Here is a 20,869-nt window from a genome sequence, read left to right as displayed (position 1 = left end):
TTTTTATTATTATTATTGTATATATTTTTTATTTTTCATTAATAAGTAAATATACAGAGGGGAAAAATAGGGAAAGGGAAGATAATATTATTTACATAGCATTTTGTTGGTATCTAACGATCTCTACCCCTCTTTGTAATACCATCTTCCATATTTTCTTAACATAATAGTAATTTGATTTGACTAGATCTTTTGTCTGGTGCTTTTAATATATTCATAAAAGGGTTTCCATCTCTCATGATTCTGTTCTCGTGTATTATCTTTCATATATGCTGTTAATTGTGCCATAGTAATATATTCTAGGGACTTATCTAACCATGTTTGAAGTTTTGGGATCTTATTTGTTTTCCAAAGTGATGCCAGGACTACCCTCACTGCTGTTACAAGATATTTTAATACGATCTGTTGGTCCTCATTCATGGTATCTGGTGATTTATTCAGAAGAAAGAGTTTGGGATCATATTTTATGCTCTGTCCTACAATGCCTTCGAGGTTCTTATGAATTTTTTTCCAATATTTCTGCATGACTTTACATGTCCACCAACAGTGGGAAAAGGTGCCTCTGATTTTATGACATTTCCAACAGAGTCCCAAGGCTTTGCTGTTCATATTCTGAATATCGCTAGGAGTTATATACCATCTGTGCAGCATCTTAATGCTCTTCTGGGGGAGAGACAGTCCCAAAGATATGAGAGTCCCAGAACGTGTACGGCTTTAATAAGACCTGTCTTCAGTTTCCAAACTGTGGTTCATTTCCATCACTGTTTTGTGGAAACTATCGTTCTTGTTTTACTTATTTATTCTATTTACTACATTTATATCCCACCTGTCTCCCCAGTGGGGACCCAAAGCGGTTTCCATCGACCTCCTCTCCTCCATTTTATCTTCACAAGAAGCCTGTGAGGTAGGCTAGGCTGAGAAAGCGTGACTGGCCCAAGTTCACCCGGTGAGCAGAGTGGGGATTCGAACCCGGGTCTTCCAGACCCTAGTCTGACACTCCAGCCACTACACTGTGTTGGCTCATCTTCTGAAAGATGTCAAACTGAGATCCCTCAAAGGAGATGGAGTATGATAGGGAGACAGACAGACAGGCAGACAGACATGTGCCTGGGGTGATTGCTCAGGTTGGTGGTTCACTAGAAAACTTTCCACTGCGTTGCGGTGCAGACCCAAAAAACAACGAGATATGTAGTTGCTTAGGAGGAGCTACTGGAGGTTGCACCTACTGAACTGCCTATCTCTAGTGAAAACCCAGGTTCGAATCCCCGCTCTGCCATGCAAGCCCGATGAGTGACCTTGGGCCAGTTACTCTCTCAGCCTAATCTACTTCGCAGGGTGGTTGTTGGGAGGATAAAATGCGGGAAGGGAGAGCTGCGTATGACACCTTGAGCTCCCTGACGGAAAGGTGGAGTATACAAATGTACGAGATAGACCAAATCGTGATTAAACTAAAATTTCAAGACACTTGCGAATTTCCTGCTCGCTTGAAAATTTCCGAGGAATTTGAATGGAACCGAAACAGTTTTGATTAAAAAAAAAACCTGACATTTTTCTGAAACTCCCTGCCAACAGGCTCTCTCTGTTCTTCCAGACCTAGAGTTAACCAGGGGTTACAACCTCAAGGTGAGGCCTGGTCTACTGGAATTACAACTGATCTCCACCCTACGCAGCTCAATCCCCGTAGGGGAAATGGCAGCTTCAGAGGTTGGACTCTGTGGTATACCATGGAGTCTTGGTGCAAGAGAAGCCCTAGAGGGACATCCCATCTCCACTGAGTGACATCACACCCCGACCGAGGTCCCTCCCCAAGTACCGCTCAAATATCCAGGGATGTCCTAAGCCAGAGTTGGCAGCTCTAGTGGGCCGAGAGATTGCAAACCTTCTTCATTAACTCGTAAAAGGAAGCAAGAGAGAGAAAGCAGCCCTCTTTAAATGAAGGCAAGACCTGACATAATTGTAAGCGGCAGCATTAAGGCGGCCGGCCCGAGATGGAAGGGACAAAAGATGGTTGCATTATCGGGTTTTCTGCGCCCGCATCCCACCGACACGGGGACGGGAAGGCTCCCACTGGTCTCTCTCCAACGAGTGCCGTAACGTCGATCACTGCGTTACCAGCTGATGTCAAATCTCTGCCTCGCCACGAAAGGCAGATCAGAGCCTCCTTCCCGCCCTCCCGGCAAGCGACGAGGGGGCAACGCCGGCTCCGGCAATTATTAAGCTGAGCAGTTTGGGGAGCTGTCTTTTTGGACAGCGCGAGCCCGGCGAAGTGAAGGGTTCATTTCACCCGTGGCGGGATTGCAAATTATGATGAATGGTTCGGGGCTTGGACCTTCCCCCTCCAGCTGCCGCCACTCCTGCTGCCACCTGAAAGACAAAACCAGTTTCTTTTTTCCCCTTTTTTTATAAAGTTTTTATTATGTTTTAGGGAATACAGAAGGGGAAGGGGGAACGATTTGCATCCGTTTGCAGCAAACGATATTGTCTCGATCATTAAAATACACACATAGTACCAAGATTATACTTATTACTGCTGATTCAGAATATTAGTTTCTATTCTATTTTTGCTCGATAAAAAAGTAATCAGGTATATTTTTATGCATATTAGAGAGCCGGTCTAAATAAGATCGTATTAAAGATAAGTCGTGGTCAATTTCTCTAAAGATAACCATCATGAAGGTATTTATACATAAAGAGAACTTTTGCTCACATAAAAAGGAGAAAGATTAAGCTAGAGTTAAATATTTGAAGACATGTAGATATACCATGGTAACCATTTCTCATTAAATTACTCGACATTTTGCATGTCATCGAAGTTCATCAGGTAAGTCATCTTAGCCATATTTACATATTCCAGCATCTTTTCTTTCCATTCATCGATTTCTGGTAGAGGCCATTTGTTTCCATCTCCTTGCAAGAGCTACTCTCGTAGCCATTGTGGCATATTTAAGCAAGTCTTTATATTTTACTGGTAAATCTGATGGTACTATGCTCAATAGAATTTTTTTGGGATCCAGGCTGAGTTTTAAATTGAGCAAATTTAAGGCAAGACCAGTTTCCTTGCTTGCAAAATTTCCCTTTGGCAAAAAGGAAAAAAAACTCGGGGGCCCTTTCTTCCCCCTTCCAAGCCACTTCGGGTAAGAAAAAGGCATGTATCTAATTAGTAGGGTTGCCAGGTCCCCCCCCCTCCGCTGGTGTGAGGTTTTGGGGGCAGAGCTGGGGCGGCGATATAGCACTTTGGGGGTTTGAGTTAACAGATGGACTGCCTCCAAACTTGGGTGTTCCATATTCAGCTACGGTCGTTGATATGCGGGCCAACCCCCTGTGAATCTGTCCGAGCTGTTTGTGTAGCATGCAGTGGATTCCTCTCCTGTTCTTGTCGCAAGGTCAGTCCTGAGCAGAAAAGCATGTGCGGGAAAGTTTATTTACTTACTTATTTATTTAAAACATTTATTAGCTGTCTTTCTTCCCTACAGAGTTCAGGGTGGCTTACAACATAGATAAAATACATTCAAGGTAAATGTAGTCTCCTGTGCAAGCACCGGGTCATTCCTAGCAGTTTTCTAACAGTTAGAGCCGGTTCCTCAGTGGAACAGGCTTCCTCGGGAGGTGGTGAGCTCTCCTTCCCTGGAGGTTTTTAAGCAGAGGCTAGATGGCCATCTGTCAGCAGTGCTGATTCTATGACCTTGGGAAGATCACGAGAGGGGGGGCATCTTGGCCATCTTCTGGGCATGGAGTAGGGGTCACTGGGGGGTGTAGGGGAGGTAGTGGTGAACTTCCTGCAGCGTTCAGGGGGTTGGACTAGATGACCCTGGTGGTCCCTTCCATGACTCTATGATCCTGACCCAGGGGGTGACGTCACATCACGACGTTTACTAGGCAGACTTTGTTTGCAGGGCGGTTTGCTGTTGCCTTCCCCCGTCGTTGACACCTTACTCCCAGCAAGCTAGGTACTTATTTCTTTACTAGTAGTAGGAATGGGCCTTGAAGGGGGTTGGGGCACCACCTCTACTTCTTTCCTTGAAGAAGACAGTTCTGTGTGCACATTCAGGGGGTGGCAGCTCAGTGGGAAGGATACCCGGGGGGTGGGGGTGCCGTCTTGTCCATCTCCAAAACGACCTGGGCATTGCTTTCTCCAGGGCACCAGTGTTCCACTGCCGGAAGGCGCCAACAGCCCCAGGGGACTTAAGGTGGACAATCCGGGCTCCCATTGAGCAGGGGAGAGCAAAACAGCTTCAGCTATATTGAGGGTCTTTGCGAGAGTCAGAATCTGTACCGGCAGTCTGGCGGCTTCGGGCCAGCTAGCTGCCGCCAGGTTTCTAAAACAGCTGAAAGGGATTTGGGGCCCGAGGTGTAGTTACCGCCATACAGGCTAAGATAAGTATGATCAGAGCCATCGGACGTAAGCTTGTGGGCCGCAGGAAGGGATTATTCCTGCCAGATGCAACGCTGGCGTCTTTGGCAGCCTGCACGGAGAGGCATCGCCTTGGGTTGCAACTGTGACAATGATATCTGGGATCTGGCGCCTTCCTTCAATTCCTCTGCATCCACAAAGCCGAGATTTTCTTCCTTGAATGAGCGTGGCACATTAGAAAGTTAGAATCATAGAGGTGGAAGAGACCACCAGGGTCATCTAGTCCTACCCCCTGCACAATGCAGGAAACTCACAACTACCTCCCCCCTACACACACCACAGTGACCCCTATTCCATGCCTAGAAGATGGCCAAGATGCCCTCCCTCCCATGAGCTGTCCAAGGTCATAGAATCAGCATTGCTGACAGATGGCCATCTAGCCTCTACTTAAAAACCTCCAGGGAAGGAGCACTTACCACCTCTCAAGGAAGCCTGTTCCACTGAGGAACCACTCTGACTGTAAGAAAATTCTTCCTAATGTCTAGACGGAAACTCTTTTGATTTAATTTCAACCCGTCTGACTTTCTGGGGCAACAGAAAACAACTCGGCACCATCCTCCAAGTGACAGCCCTTCAAGTACTTGAAGATGGTTATCATCTCCTCTCAGCTCCTCTACAGGCTAAATATACCCAGCTCCTTCAACCTTTTCTCATAGGACTTGGTCTCCAGACCAAGTTCTCATCGGCTTCATTTGCAGGATGGAACTGAGAGGCGGCCAGAGTAGAAGGCCGGAGGAAGAGCCATGCTAAAAACAAGGGTACGATTGTAGGAACTTGGACACTAGCAAATAGTTGTGGGAAGGAAATTAATTTGGTTCAAGGGAGATAAACGAAAAAACCCCTTTCATTTCATCCTGGGCATTCGGTGCAGCTACTTTGAAGAAGAAGAATGTGGAGGAAGGGTAGGTTCAGAAAACACGCAATAAGGACCAACAGTGATATCACAATCATAAGTCTGTTGACCTCAGCTGACTTATGATTGCCCTGTCGATCTTTTTTGTTGGACTTTGTTTCCGTTTGGTTGACTGGCAGTGAAAATAACCTTTCTGACAGATCACGAAAAACTGTTAGTGGTAGGGTTGCCAGCTCCAACTTTGGACATCCCTGGAGGTTTTGAGGGTGGAGCCTGAGGAGAGCCAAAGAGTCACTGGAAAAGACAATCATGCTAGGAAAAGTTGAAGGCAGCAGGAAAAGAGGAAGACCCAACAAGAGATGGATGGACTCTATAAAGGAAGCCGCGGCCCTCAGTTTGCAAGACCTGAGCAAGGCTGTGAAGGATAGGACGTTTTAGAGGACATTGATTCATAGGGTCACCATGAGTCGGAAGCGACTTGACACACACACACAGCCTGAGGAGGGTAGGATTTGGGGAAGAGGCAGTACTTCAATGGGGTATAATGCCATAAAGTCCACCTTCCAAAGCAGCCATTTACTCCAGGGGAAACGATGCCTGGAGATCAGTTGTAACAGCGGGATATCTCCAGCCACCACCTGGAGTTTGGCAACCCTAGTTAGTGAGGACCATTATCAGTCAACTACAATTCTTGTAGCCCTCTAACCAATGGTGGGGTATACTGCAACTCTTGGGAGAGGGGGGGTCAGGCATAGGATCTGATGGAGTGTTTTCAAAACCCTTGATTTGATCGACTTGCGCCGAACAGGAAAGAGAGTTGATGGGGATCCTTGTGAATGGTAAACCTCAAAAACGAGCCTGAATGGAGATAGTGTTGCCCATCGATGGCTAATGTATTTCAACCACATATGTCTTTGTCGAGGCCTATTGCAAGGACACTGTGGAAGACTAGAAGACAAACGTTCAAGAGAACACATGTCACGGAGGTACCTATTTATCTCAGCGTGTTGGGCATTTGTAGGCCAAGTAATACATTCTCCATTTGGCATGAGTTTGGGGTTCGCCTTTCATTTCACTCTCTGGCATGGGGTAGGCCAGAGTATGAATTCCTTGCAACGCAATGGCATTGGCAGAAGTCTCGACAGGGGTCGGTGTCCCGGGTAAAGGTGGAAGCGACAGTCGCAGAAAGCCACTTGATTCCTAGAGAGGCAAAAGAGGGCCGCGCAAGCTTTGGCTTCTCCTGAAGACGATCCCTGACCAGACCCAGTCTTGCATAATGCAGAGCTAGGGTTGCCAGATCCCCCAATGCCACCAGCAGGAGCCGGGTGTGTGTGTGTGAAGATCCGCGAGTGTGGCACAGTGACATCACTTCCGGGTTTACCCTGGAAGCGCTGGCATCATGCGGGACGCTTTAGCACATTCCTTCAAAAACTCTATGGAAATCATAGATTTTTTTGGGGGGGGGAGTGCTAGAGTGATGGCCTTGCACTGTGCATGCTGATCACTGCCCCCCTCCAGTGGGCCTTCTTCCACCTGCCAACCAGCTGAGGGGTGGCGGGCAGCCCGATGAGTTGGCGGGCAACTGCCCACCACCACCACTGAGCAGTTGGGGCGACAGAAGCGGGTCCATTCAGAAGAGGAACCTGGTGGAATTTGTATTTTGAGTTTTTTCAGTCCCCCGTACTGGTTTTCTAGCAGCCTATGTAGCCCAGCCTAGTCTGGTCGCATCAGAGCGCAGGGCCTAAGCCATACAATACAGTACAGTGTTTCGTACATGCTTATTCTTACCCAGCCTGTTGGAGAAATGTAGCTCCCCCCATTCCAACCACAGCCCTGTCATAACCGCACAACCCTTGGCAGCCCATCACATGGATAAACAGTGAATCCGTCCAGTTCCAATGCAAAATGAGTGCCTGTACGCAATTGAAAGTTATAATCCAGTTACATTTAGGGGTAACTGGATTATAACTTTCAGCATATCTTCCAAGCGACCATTAAATAATAAACTACGGACAGGGTAACAGTCTTATCTTTACCAGACAGTAGCTCGATTAAATGATAGTCGTAAGAACATACAGGAAAGTGTAAAATTAATGGAATAATAAGAGATCTTATAGAAGTATATAAATCACAACCGAATAAAAAAAAATGGGGAAGTTCTTGTAGGTTATCCGGGCTGTGTGACCGTGGTCTTGGTATTTTCTTTCCAATGCCAGAAAATACCAAGACCACGGTCACACAGCCCCGATAACCTACAAGAACCAATGAACTCTGACCGTGAAAGCCTTCGACCAAAGGGGGAAGTGTTTCTGTCTTTGCCTTTCCACACAGGCAGGCTCTCTGTTCGATTGGACTATCTAAGATAGTTTTAATCAGACTGTTTTAATATTATTTATTACTATGTGTTATAGGACAGATTGTAATGGCCATTGGCTGCAACCAACTAATTTTATCGTACCTTTACCGTATCGACTATCTAAGAATCTGCCGAATAATTCGTCAAGGGGTAAGGCATTATGTCTGGCCAAGAAGGAAAGGTTGGCATGGTTAAAAATGTGAGATGATCTGGGAGCACTGTGAATCAGTCGGCGATTATGTGTGTGTAAAGTGCCGTCGAGAGCCAGCGTGGCGTAGTGGTTCAGAGTAGCGGACTCTAATCGGGAGAGCCGGGTTCGATTCTCCACTCCTGCACATGAAGCCTGCTGGGTGACCTCGGGCCAGTTCTCTCGGTACTCTTTCAGTCCACGCAGAGGCAGGCGATGGGCAAGACACCTCCGAATGTCTCTTGCGCACATACACGCACACACAAAGTACCATCAAGCCGCAGCCGGCTTACGTCGGCGACCCAGTCAAGAGACTAAGTTCAATCCCCGACATCTCCAGTTAGAAGGATCAGGGGAAAAGTCCCTGAGATCCCGGAAGGCTGTTGCCAGTCTGAGTAGACAGTACGGACCCTGGATAGAGCGATGGTCTAATTCAGTATAAGGCAGCTTCATGTGTTTCTTTCCCCGCAATCTCCGTGATTGATACCCGGTCACGGCCTCGGTTCCATCCAGTCCCTTATATCAGGACGACGGAATGAAATATCGTCCACCCCAGGTGAGACTCAGCCGCCCGGCGTGAAATATGCCGGGAAGATTAAAAGACACCTCGGGCGGCAGAGAGATGATATTTATTTATTTACACCTTCGCACACAGCTTGATAATCGAGCGGCAAAGAAGACGGGCGCCTCCTTTCAGACAGGCTGTAAATATGGCGGTACGATCGGTTCGTTCCCTGCCTCCTCCCTTTCTGCCCAATTGGCGTTGCTCAGGAAAGCCGCTAGAGATGTTTTCTCCCCCTCAAGCGAGAGGGGGTCTTTCCCCCAGCAACATGGCTGGTGGCCAGGATCCTATCAGGTAGGGGTATAAATTAAATAAATAAATGCCCCCTCTGTTTTATTTGTTTTGTTGATATAAACTGGTGGTACTCATTCCGTGGCTCACCGAGAGCCACATTTGCAGTCAACCCAAAAGGCCACCAGTTGGAAGGGGCCACCAGCGTCATCTAGTCCAACCCGCTGCACAATGCAGGAAATTCACCACTACCTCCCCCACACACACCCAGTGACCCCTACTCCATGCCCAGAAGATGGCCAAGATGCCCTCCCTCTCATGAACTGCCTACGGTCACAGAATCAGCCTTGCTGACAGATGGCCATCTAGCCTCTGCTTAAAAACATCCAGGGAAGGAGAGCCCACTGCCTCCCGAGGAAGCCTGTTCCACTGAGGGACCGCTCTAACTGTTAGAAAATTCTTCCTAATGTCTAGATGGAAACTCTTTTGTTTTAATTTCAACCCGTCGGTTCTGGTCCGACCTTCTGGGGCAATAGAAAACAACTCAGCACCCTCCTCTATATGACAGCCCTTCAAGTACTTGAAGATGGTTATCCCTACTTGCATGAGTAGGGTTGCCAACCTCCAGGTACTAGCTGGAGATCTCCCGCAATGACGACTAATCTCCAGTCGATAGAGATCAGTTCACCTGGAGAAAATGGCCACTTTGGCAATTGGACTATGGCATTTGGATAAGGTAAAAGTAGACAAGCTAAAATCCCTACAAGGGGGGGGGCACAGGTCTTACTTAATTAGCTCAGAAGTACCCTCCCAAGGAATAATTCCCATTATGCATACACCGTTCACAGTGCTATTTGAGTGGGACTGACATGCGTACATTCGACGTTCTCAAACCCATGCGCACTTAAAAGAGGTCATGGGTTCTGCAACGAAACGGCCCCCGCGGTTGGGGAGTCCTCTTCGCGCACGGGCCTTAGTGACCTTGTGTGTGTCGATCCGCTCAAAGCTTTGCGGGGTTAAAGCTGCGCAGTTGGGAGAAGTAAATGCAAAACGGTTTGACGCTGTGAGAGAGAGAGAGAGAGAGAGAGAGAGAGAGAGAGAGAGAGAGAGAGAGAGAGAGAGAGAGAGAGAGAGAGAAAGAGAGAGAGAGAAGTCCCCTCTTCCCATAAACCTCAACGGGTTCATCAAGTGTTAGCAGTTTGAGAGCGCGGATTGCTTGTTTGCATAAAAAGATTTGCGCCCCTCTCTCCTAGTGTCCACCCCTTGAGACTGAGGTCAGGAATCCTCGTTGCAGTACATTTGTTTCCCTTTCTGCACTGATATGAGTCAAACAGAAGGGAAGAAAGCACCAGCCCCGGGTCGGGAAAGACCTGAAGATTTTGGGGGGTGGAGCCTGAGGAGGGCGGGGTTTGGGGAGGGGAGGGACTTCAACGGGGTACAAGGCCATAGAGTCCACCGTGGGAGCCAGCGGGGTGTAGTGGTTAGGAGCGGTGGACTCTAATCTGGAGAACCGAGTTTGATTCCCCTCTCCTCCACATGAGCGGCGGACTCTAATCGGGTGAACCCGGTTTGATTCCCCTCTCCTCCACATGAGCCGCGGACTCTAATCTGGTGAACCCCCCTCCACACCCCTAGTGACCAGAAGATGGCCAAGATGCCCTCCCTCTCATCATCTGCCTAAGGTCACAGAATCAGCATTGCTGACAGATGGCCATCTAACCTCTTCTTAAAAACCTCCAGGGAAGGAGAGCTTACCACCTCCCGAGGAAGCCTGTTCCACTGAGGAACCGCTCTAACTGTTAGAAAATTCTTCCTAATGTCTAGACAGAAACTCTTTTGATTTAATTTCAACCCGTTGGTTCTGGTCCGACCTTCTTGAGCAGCAGAAAACAACTCGGCACTCTATATGACAGCCCTTCAAGTACTTGAACATGGCTATCATATCCCCTCTGTCTTCTCCTCTTCAGGCTAAACATCGCCAGCTCCTTCAACCTTTCCTCATAGGACTTGGTCTCCAGACCCCTCACCGTCTTTGTTGCCCTCCTCTGGACACCTTCCAGCTTGTCTACATCTTTCTTAAATTGTGGTGCTCAAAACTGAACACAGTTCATGAGAGGGAGGGCATCTTGGCCATCTTCTGGGCACTGGGGGTGTGGGAGGGGAAAGTATTTATGAACGTCCTGCATTGTGCAGGGGGTTGGACTAGATGACCCTGGTGGTCCCTTCCAACTCTATGATGCTATGATTTTTCGAGCACTTTCCCCATGTGTCAGCGGTCTACCTGCGGCTTTTCTGGCGAGCGCCGCCCAGGATCCGTTAGTACCCTCGGAGGCTGTCTCTCTTTCCCCGGCCCTTGAAAACGAAGAGGAGATCCACTTTCCGGCTTTTGTTGGATTCTAACAAACACTCCTCTCTGGCCATTAAAACTGATGCTTGAGTGGCCGCGGACAGGAGCTGATGACTTTCTTTTTCTCTCTCTAGAGGGTCTGGTCTCTCCAAGGGCTTTTCTCGGCAGGGATGACTCAGATGCAGAGAGGCAAATTGCCGGCACTCTTAAGTAGCTGAATGCAAATCGCTGTGATCAGCGGCAGCTGCTTTTCCAATAGGAGAAGGTGGGCGGAGGCGGGGGTTAAAGCGTCGCCCTCTTTCCTAAATGGACCGAACACAGATGCGCTGAGTTGGGTCGATGGCCCAGCTAAGCAGGGCCGGCGTCGGCATACCCTCAGGTGGGACGGATGCCAGGGCCTGGTGCTTCCGGTGGGGCCCACAACTACCGACCCCCTCTTTCCTTCCTGATACTGTATGCATCACGACTAGTGTTCATTTTGACTAGTAGCCATGGATAGCCCTCTCCTCCAGGAACATGTCCACTGCCCTCTTCAAGCCATCCGAGTTGGCAGCCATCACCGCATCCTGGGGCAGGGAGTTCCACAGTTTAACTCGGCATTGTGTGAAGGAATACTTCCCTTTTATCTGTTTTGAATATCTCACCCTCCAGCTTCAGCAGATGACCCTGCGTTCTGGTCTGATGAGAGGGAGAAAAGCTTCTCCCTGTCCACTCTCTCCATACCGGGCATAATTTTATAGACCTCGATCATGTCTCCCCTGAACCGCCTTCTTTCCAAGCTAAACAGCCCTAAGCGTTTTAACCGCTCCTCATAGGACAGTTGCTCGAGTCCCCCAATCACTTTGGTTGCTCTTTTCTGTACCTTCTCAAGCTCGTAAATGATGCCCCGGGTGATAGGACATGAAATGCCATCCAACCGCCCCCCAGTCCCATTACCCCTCCCCAAGTTCTCCCTGGTTGATCACAGATTTATCAAGATCGCCTTACTGGTTTTAACTACACCTAGGGGGAAAAATCTACGTTTTGTTACGGTGTCATAGCGGCACGATTGAAGATACTGAAGGACAGCTTAGAGAATTATTTATTTAAGGAAGGCGTTCATTCAAAGCAGGTATTTTTCTCTCCTCCCGAGGTTAAAAATAACTCTCTGTATTCAAAGTACACATTTCATTCCGATGCTAATAATTCTTAGGCATTCAAACACACGCAGAGACTCAGGGCTTGGCGACGGATTTGTAGACATTCCGGCTGCTTAGGAGGAAATCCCTGAAATTTTCATTCATGGGGGCCAAGCCACGCAAGACGCTGGGGTTCTCCGACTGGAGTTCCCAGTGGGTCATTTGGGACTTTAAAAAGCAGCCGCGGAGAGAAGGAGGTCTGGATTTGGGCTGGCAAAAAGAGGGGGTGACCCTGCTCTCTTGGGCCACGTCCCCAATCAAAAATGCCCCTCCATTAGTATTAGTATTAAAACTTAGTAAGGAATTTTGCCCTGACCTGGATGGCCCAGGCCAGCCCGATCTCATCAGATCTCATAAGCTAGTCCTGGCTAGTGCTTGGATGAGACACCACCAAGGAACACCAGGGTTATGGAGAAGAAGAGGAGGAGGAGGAGGAGGAAGAGTTAGTTTTTATATGCTGACTTTCTCTACCACTTAAGGATGAAACCAACCGGCTTACAATCACCTTCCCGTCCCCCTCTCCACAACAGACACCCTGTGAGGTAGGTGGGGTTGAGAGAGCTCTAAGAGAGCTGTGACTTGCCCAAGGTCTCCCAGCTGGGTTCATGTGGAGGAATGGGGAAACCAATCCAGTTCACCAGATTAGTCTCTGCCGCTCATGTGGAGGAATGGGGAATCGGACCCAGTTCTCCAGATTAGAGTCCGCTGCTCCAAACCACCGCTCTTAACCGCAAACCCCACTAGGATGGCATACCCTGAAAGATGCCGCTGATGATAACATTTAAGCAACAACATTTATGGAACACTGGAAAGGTTTCAAATCATTCCCCCCCAAGTTATTTCTGTCATCCTCATAACAGCTCTGCGAGGTAGGCCGTCCATCCTTGCGTTGCCATCAAGGGGCTGAAAGAATAGCACTTGGCTGAGGTCGCTTAGGAAGTCCTTGGGGACAAGCGAGATGTGAAGCAGAACCTTGCTGGCGCCCTGGCAAACCTAGCCATCATGTAGCTGAGAAGTCAAGACAGCAGTGTTGTGTCTCCAACACATCTCGGGGCTCACACCACCGCCTCCTCCATGGATGAAGACATTTCTGAGGCGGCCTTCATGAAATTTTAGTGCTCTTTGGGGGGTGTTCACCATCTGGCTTCTCCTGTTCCGCTTATTATTATTTTTCAGCTCACTTATTTTTGTGCGTAGGTGAACCCTACGAGTCGGGCCTAAGGGAGGAGTCTGGTGGCACTCAATGTGTTTGTTTCACACCTAGGTGGTTCAACCAAAAACACAGCAACTGGGGCTAACAATAATCAATGTATACAGGTAGATGACAGCTAGCATCTGTACTGTGCAATAGAATATCACAAATGTTATCACGATACTGTGACGTGCCCATACCAACATCCAGTATCATATGCTGCAAGCCAAATTCCTATCGTTGCAGCCAATGACTAAACAAAAGTCCAAATGTAGAGTCCAAGAATTGTAATATATCCACTGATCCCACGGCAGAATTGATATCAGGATTCTGTGTAAATCAGGATTAAGATTCGTTATAACGTGTCCATCATCGTCCTTTTACAGGGATCCGGTATTCACCTGTTTCGCCATTGCTTCTTCAGAGAATTTGGTTTTTGTAACCTCCTGGTGGTGGCTGGAGATCTCCCACTATTTCAACGGATCTCCAGGCAACAGAGATCAGTTCCCTGGAGAGTACCGCCGTTTTGGCCATTGGACTCTATGGCATTGAAGTCCCTCCACTCTCCAAACCCCACCCTCTTCAGGCTCTACCCCCAAAACCTCCAGGTATTTCCCAACTCGGAGCTGGCAATCCTATTGATCAGGAGACACGGCATCCTTTCTCATCTTTCCGTAGAGCGGCGCCAAGAACCTCTGTGTTTGACAGCTCATTCTGAGCTTTGGTGCCACTCCAGCATGGCCGTAGTGAGAAAATAATTGTCCGAGAACAGCCTGTCAATATTTAGCGTGAGACGAGGGCGACAGAAGCTTTCGCGTTGACCGCCACCCCCGGTGCCTAGTCAACAAGCTGGCGCTGCCAAGAAACCTTGCGTTCTGGCTGGCAGAGAAGGACAGCGTTGCCAAACAGCCGGGCTCGGATATGACAAGAATTCAATTGCGTTGTCCATAATATAGGCTTTTTGTGCATGGCTATTTCCCTCGCGGTCAGTCGTCCCCCCCACTACTCCGGGGCTTTCTTTTGATTATGCATGCATTTTCCGACCATCAGAGGGCGCCTCGCTCTCCCCGCGCGTTTCTGCTGGTTTCCCCTGTGGTTTCTGGATGCTGCCTAAGGGGAGAGCGAGGCGACCTCTGACGGTCAGAAAATGCATGCATAATCGAAACAAAGCCCCGGAGTAGTCGGGGGATGACCTGGGGTTGCCAACCTCCAGGTGGCGGGGAGAAAAACGGCACCTCTGTACTAATACCAAGAGGTTAGGAAAACAGTACAGGATACTATACTATATATAAACAAAGTGCAGGTTTTATGAGCTACTGTAGTGAAACAAGGACTGAGTACTGCTGTGGATCTGAAACGGCCGTATCCATTGATGATTGTGGCTCTATATGGACTCTATACACAAAGATTACAATACTATTACTTACCTGGTACTCGGTTGAGACCTTTGGAATCAATTCTGCTTTGTGCGGATTGTATATATTGTATATATTTGTGCTTTGTATGTGTCATGTATATGGTCCTTGATTCACTACAGTAGCTCATAAAACCTGCACTTTGTTTATATATAGTATCCTGTACTGTTAACCTCCAGGTGGTGGCTGGAGATCTCCTGCTATTACAACGGATCTCCAGGTGACGGAGATCAGTTCCTCGGGAGAAAATGGCTGCTTTGGCCATTGGACTCCGTGATATTGAAGTCCCTCCCCTCTCCAAACCCTGCCCTCTTCAGGCTCCACCCCCCAAACACCCAAGTATTTCCCAACCCGCTAGCAATGCTATTCATGCAGACGAGTGCTAAGGAGACACGGCATCTTTTTTCATCTTTCCTTATTGCGGCGTCAAGAGCCTCTGTGTTCGATAGGACAGTCTGAGCTTTGGTGTCACTCCAGCGTGGCCGGAGTGAGAAAATAATTGTCTGAGAACAGCCTGTTGTTATTTAGCACGCGGCGAGGGCGACAGAAGGTTTCGCGTTGACCGCCACCCCCGGTGCCTGGTCAACCAGTTGGCACTGCCAAGCAACCTCGCGTTCTGGCTGGCAGAGAAGAACAGTGTTGCCAAATAGCCGGGCTCGGATATGACAAGAATTCAATTGTGTTGTCCATAATATAAGCCTTTTATGCATGGCTGTTTCCTTCGCATTTTCCGAACATCAGAGATCCCCACTCTCTCCTCGTGAGCTTCTGCACATTTTCCCCGCGTTTTCTGGATGCTGGCTAAACAGCACACCACCCTCATGCCCTGAACGCCACCAGGATTTGCTCAAATGTTACAGAAGCGCCATCCGAGCTGACCAGGCGGAGATCCAACACGGGCGGAGTTCGGCACGTTGCGCGCCATGCGCGTGGGCATCTTGCCGTCTGCGGCTGGCAGCTGGAAATCGCCCCGGGCCCGCCGAAACCTCCCATCTGCTTTGCCAAGATAGATGCATGAGCTGGCAGATTTCATACATCTTAACGTTCTCGTTAGCCAGTAGGCAAATAATTCATAATGAATGAAGAGATCGAAGCGTGAAAATTATCATAACATCGATAAGACATGGCTTTCTCCTTGACACGGGGTTTGAAGCTCTTTCCGGGCAAGATGAATGGCAGCTGTACCTCTTCAAAAGAGATTTTTGACATTTCTCCCATGCATGAGGTTGAAAGCTGACTGGCTCATTTCCCTTTCACGTCTACATTTGCGAAGCCACACCTAAACTGATGGAATGTCACTCCTCTATGCCTTTATTTTCGGATAATGAACCATGAGCAAACACTGAAATTGTGGAACTCCCTGCCCCAGGATGTGGTGATGGCTGCCAACTTGGAAGGCTTGAAGAGGGGAGTGGACATGTCCATGGAGGAGATGGCTATCCATGGCTACTAGTCCAAATGGATACTAGTCATGATGCATGCCTGTTCTCTCCAGGATCAGAGGAGCATGCCTATTATATTAGGTGCTTTGGAACACAGGCAGGATAAATGCTGCTGCAGTCATCTTGCTTGTGGGCTTCCTCGAGGCCCCTGGTTGGCCACTGTGTGAACAGACCACTGGACTTGAAGGGCCTCGGTCTGATCCAGCAGGGCCTTTTTTATGTTCTTATGATGCACACCTCTCCAGTCTCAGAGGAGCATGCCTGTTATATTAGGTGCTTGGAACACAGGCAGGATAATGCTGCTGCAGTTATCTTGTTTGTGGACTTCCTCGAGGCACCTGGTTGGCCACCATGTGAACCGACTGCTGGACTTGATGGGCCTGGGTCTGATCCAGCAGGGCTTTTCTTATGTTCTTAGATTCTTAACCCTGTATAGTATTAGGTGCTGTGGAGCACAGGCAGGATAATGCTGCTGCAGTCGTCTTGTTTGTGGGCTTCCTAGAGGCACCTGGTTGGCCACTGTGTGAACCGACTGCTGGACTTGATGGGCCTGGGTCTGATCCAGCAGGGCCTTATGTTCTTGCAAATTCAACCAAGCCAAGCTCGAATCACATTATCTGCATTTTCCCAGACTGGGCTTGAGATGTGCAAAAGCTCCCTGTGAAATTTCACTTGCCTTTTAGCAAAACACCTCTGTTTTCTCTTCAAAGGGGCCTTCCAAATTTCCTTGGGAGATCTCGAGCAGTGGTGCCCAACCTAGCATTCATGGGCACCATAGTGCTTGGCAGTGGGTTTCCTAGTGCCCCCTTTCTTCCTCCCCACAGTAAATAGTCAATCTTTAATGCCAGATAGATAGATAGATAGATAGATAGATAGATAGATAGATAGATAGATAGATAGATAGATAGATAGATAGATAGATAGATAGATAGATAGATAGAGGAGGGGAGGGGAGGGGAGGGGATGAAGGAAGGAAGGAAGGAAGGAAGGAAGGAAGGAAGGAAGGAAGGAAGGAAGGAGAAGAGTTGTTTTTTATATGCTGACTTTCTCTACCTTTTAAGGAGAATTCAACCCGCTTACAATTGTCTTCCCTTTCCCTCCCCACAACAGACACCTCATGAGGTAGGTGGGGCTGAGAGAGTTCAGAGAACTGGGACTAGCCCAAGGTCACCCAGCTGGCTTCATGTGGAGGAGTGGGGAAACCAACCCGGTTCTCCAGATTAGAGTCTGCTTCTCTTGTGGAGGTGTGGGGAAACCAACTCGGCTCTCCAGATTAGAGTCTGCCACTCATGTGGAGGTGTGGTGAACCCAGTTCACCCGATTACAGTCTGCTGCTCATGTGGAGGAGTGGGGAATCAAGCCCAGTTCTCCAGATTAGAGACCACCGCTCTTAACTGCTACACCACGCTGGCTCTCTAGAGGTTGGACAGATTTTTTTTTTGCCAAGTTCCCTGACCCCAAACCAACCTGTCGGAGTTCACACACACACCAGTGTGCAACTGATGTGAAAATCAAAGCTGCTTTGCTATTTTTATGCATCCCCTGGACTCATAGCATGCGCTATGAGGCGAGGGCGAGAATCCCCAAAGGATTTCATCTTTGAAGGCTCTGCAGAGCTCTGCTGAGTTAGGTTTGAGGCACTTCCAAGTCTCGGGAACGAAGCTCAGCTGCTCCTGGAGGGATTCAACTCGGAGACCAAGCACAAAGAATCAAAAGTCAAGCCGGTCTCCTTTGATACCCATTCTAAGGCTGGTCCGAAAGGATAATTAACCAGCCTAAATAGTTTCCCTAGAGCCCTCGTTGGGTGGTTGAACATGCTCTGGGTGTGTTCCTCCCACTTCGAGAGTCCATTCCCACCACCACGTATGGGAGCCCGCTTCCTTTCGCCCAGCTTCGCAGTGAGCAAATTACTGGACGTCGCGCTGAAGAAGCTGAAAAGCGAAATGCAACGCTCAGATCCCCCTGCGTTCTCTTGTCTGGTCCAATTGCTTCTTGCCGGGTCCTATTGCCTGCAGCCTTGCCGGCCGGCCCGGTTTTAGACTCTTGGTGGCAAAAGACTCCATTTACGTGACCATTGACATTGATCCGCTTTCGCAGGGAGTTTTTTTTTTGGTACTTTATAGTCAATGGGGTCGATTCGTAGTGGCATGAATTGAACGCTTCTGTATTATATGCTTTTGCTTATTCCCCAATTTGTCTTTGTTCATCTGTAGTCGGCAGGACTCATGCCTACATTTATATTATTGTTTTCTCGTTTGAAGTTGGCAGGCCTTTAACGCCCATCTAATACAATTGTTTTTCCATTGGCAGTTGGTCGTCATGCATTAATGGTTTTTGTAATAATCACTTCTTTGCATTGTGAGCATTGTATTTAGATTTTGAGCCCACGGGCTGTTTATTAGGTTCAGCTGTATTCTATTGTCAGCATAGGTTTCCTTTCATCTCCAGGTGGTGGCTGGAGATCTCCCGCTATTACAACTGGCAGAGACCAGTTCCCCTGGAGAAAATGGTTGCTTTGGCCATTGGGCTTGATGGCGTTGAAGTCCCTCCCCTCCCCAAACCCCGCTGTCAGGAGGTCAGTCTGATCTCTGGCTTATGCTGGTTCTTGAGTCCTTGCAGCTGGCTTAAACTCTGACTCTCAGGGGGAGTTGGTGCTGCGCCACGGCCTTCAATCGGTTGTTATGACTCCTTTCCATCCCTTCCCTGAGAACCTCTTTCACTGTTTAGCCTTTTCTGCCTAGTGAGCTATGTTCCTGTAAACTTACTGTTTTGAACTCACTAGCAACTTTGCCTGCGCGAAATGCAGTCAGCTTCTGTGAACTGTCTTGTGCTCTAAATAAAGTAGCATTGCTTAGGATGCCTTCCTGAGCGTGTTTACTTGTGGGATGCAGAGGATGGACTGCTGAGCTTGACACCCGTCCTCCTCAGGCTCCGCCTTAAACATCTCCAGGTATTTCCCAACCCAGAGCTGGAAACCCTAACATTGCCCTGAACGGCCTCTGGGGGGAAAAAACAGGAGAGAACTCAACAGTATTTTATTTATTGGTTTTATTTAAGGCATTTCTTAGCCACCTTTCTAGCTTACGGAGCTCGAGGCGGGGTACTACATCGATGGGGGTGGAAAGTGCTGTCAAGTCGCAGCCAACGTATGGCAACCCAGTAGGGTTTTCAAGGCAAGAAATGTTCGGAGGTGGTTTGCCTGCCTCTGCATCACAACCCTGGACTTCCTTGGTGGTCTCCCATCCAAGTACTACCCAGAGCCAACCCTGGCTTAGCTTACGAGATCTGATGAGATCGGGCTAGGCTGGGCCATCCAGCTCAGGAGTCCGCAGTGGGCCTCTGAAATTGCTTCATGGGTCAGCACCATGGACAGATCCCAAAGCACATGCCATTCTGGTCAAGGCCAAGATGAACAGAGGTGGTTTGCCATCGCCTGCCTCTGCCAAACAACCCTGGACTTCCCTGGTGGCCTCCCATCTAAATACTAACTAGGACCATCCTTGCTTAGCTTTTGAGATCTGGTGAGATCAGGCTAGCCTGGGCCATGCAGGGCAGAGATGAACAGAGGTGGTTTTGCCATTGCCTGCCTCTGCGAAGCAACCCTGGACTTCCTTGGTGGTCGCCCATCCAAGTACTAACCAGGGTTGAACTTGCTTAGCTTCTGAGATCTGGTGAGATCAGCCTAGCCTGGGGCCATCCGGGTAAGGATCTGAAATTAATCTATGCATTCATTAAAACTACATGGCAAGCAGCATCTTCTTCATCCTCATCATCATAAGAAGAGTTGGTTTTTATATGCCAACTTTCTCTACCTTTCAAGGAGAATCAAACCAGCTTACAATCACCTTCCCTTCCTCTCCCCACAACAGACACCGCTGTGAGGTAGGTGGGGCTGAGAGAGTTCAGAGAGAACTGCGACTGGCCCAAGGTCACCCAGCAGGCTTCATGTGGAGTGGGGAAACCAACCCGGTTCTCCAGATTAGACTCTGCCTCTCTTAACACTACACTATGCTGGCTCTCCCACTACATAATAAATAATAAAGACGTATTCCTCCCAGTGCAAGAGAGAAAGAACACCTCTTGTAAGGTGCGGTAACACTTCTGTGGATCATCAGGACATTCTTTCCCCCCTCTCATATGTAAATTTTCATGGATTTAGGGAGCAATCCATACCAGATCTACTCAGCTGTAATTCCCATTATATTCGGTTGGCTTTCCTCCCAGGAAACTGTTCTCGGGGTCACAGCCGTTACCAACTCCTGCAACTATTTTAAAACCAGGATATTCTGTTTTAAAACCAGAATGTGTGCATGTGTGTATCTGTACAGCATGGCCCACCGACTCATAAATTTGCCGATCCTACCGGGAGAGATTTCTGCAGCCCTTTTATCTCTCTCCCGACGGGACTGCGGAGTGCTTAGCTTAGGCTAACGCACACTCAAAGGACTCTTTCTTTTAACAGGCCACTTTTAAATCAAGGAGGTTCCAGGCGTTGAAGGGGGCTTTATCAGATGCTGTCCGAGAAGCTTAGGCGATGAGGTTTCAAGAAGGCCCGATGGGGTGAATGAAAGCAGCGCGTTATCTCCATAAGCTCTACTTCACAGGCCTTTCCTGGCCGAGCCTGCTCAGTTAATAGCAGAGGTGTCGAGGATTTTGCAGCAAACGTGCGGCAGGCCGTTAAAAGACGCTGGAGGA

This window comes from Euleptes europaea, chromosome 21 (genome assembly GCF_029931775.1).
Source record: "Euleptes europaea isolate rEulEur1 chromosome 21, rEulEur1.hap1, whole genome shotgun sequence".
In the NCBI taxonomy this organism is placed as follows: Eukaryota; Metazoa; Chordata; class Lepidosauria; order Squamata; family Sphaerodactylidae; genus Euleptes; species Euleptes europaea.
Note: the sequence above shows the minus strand (reverse complement) of the source record.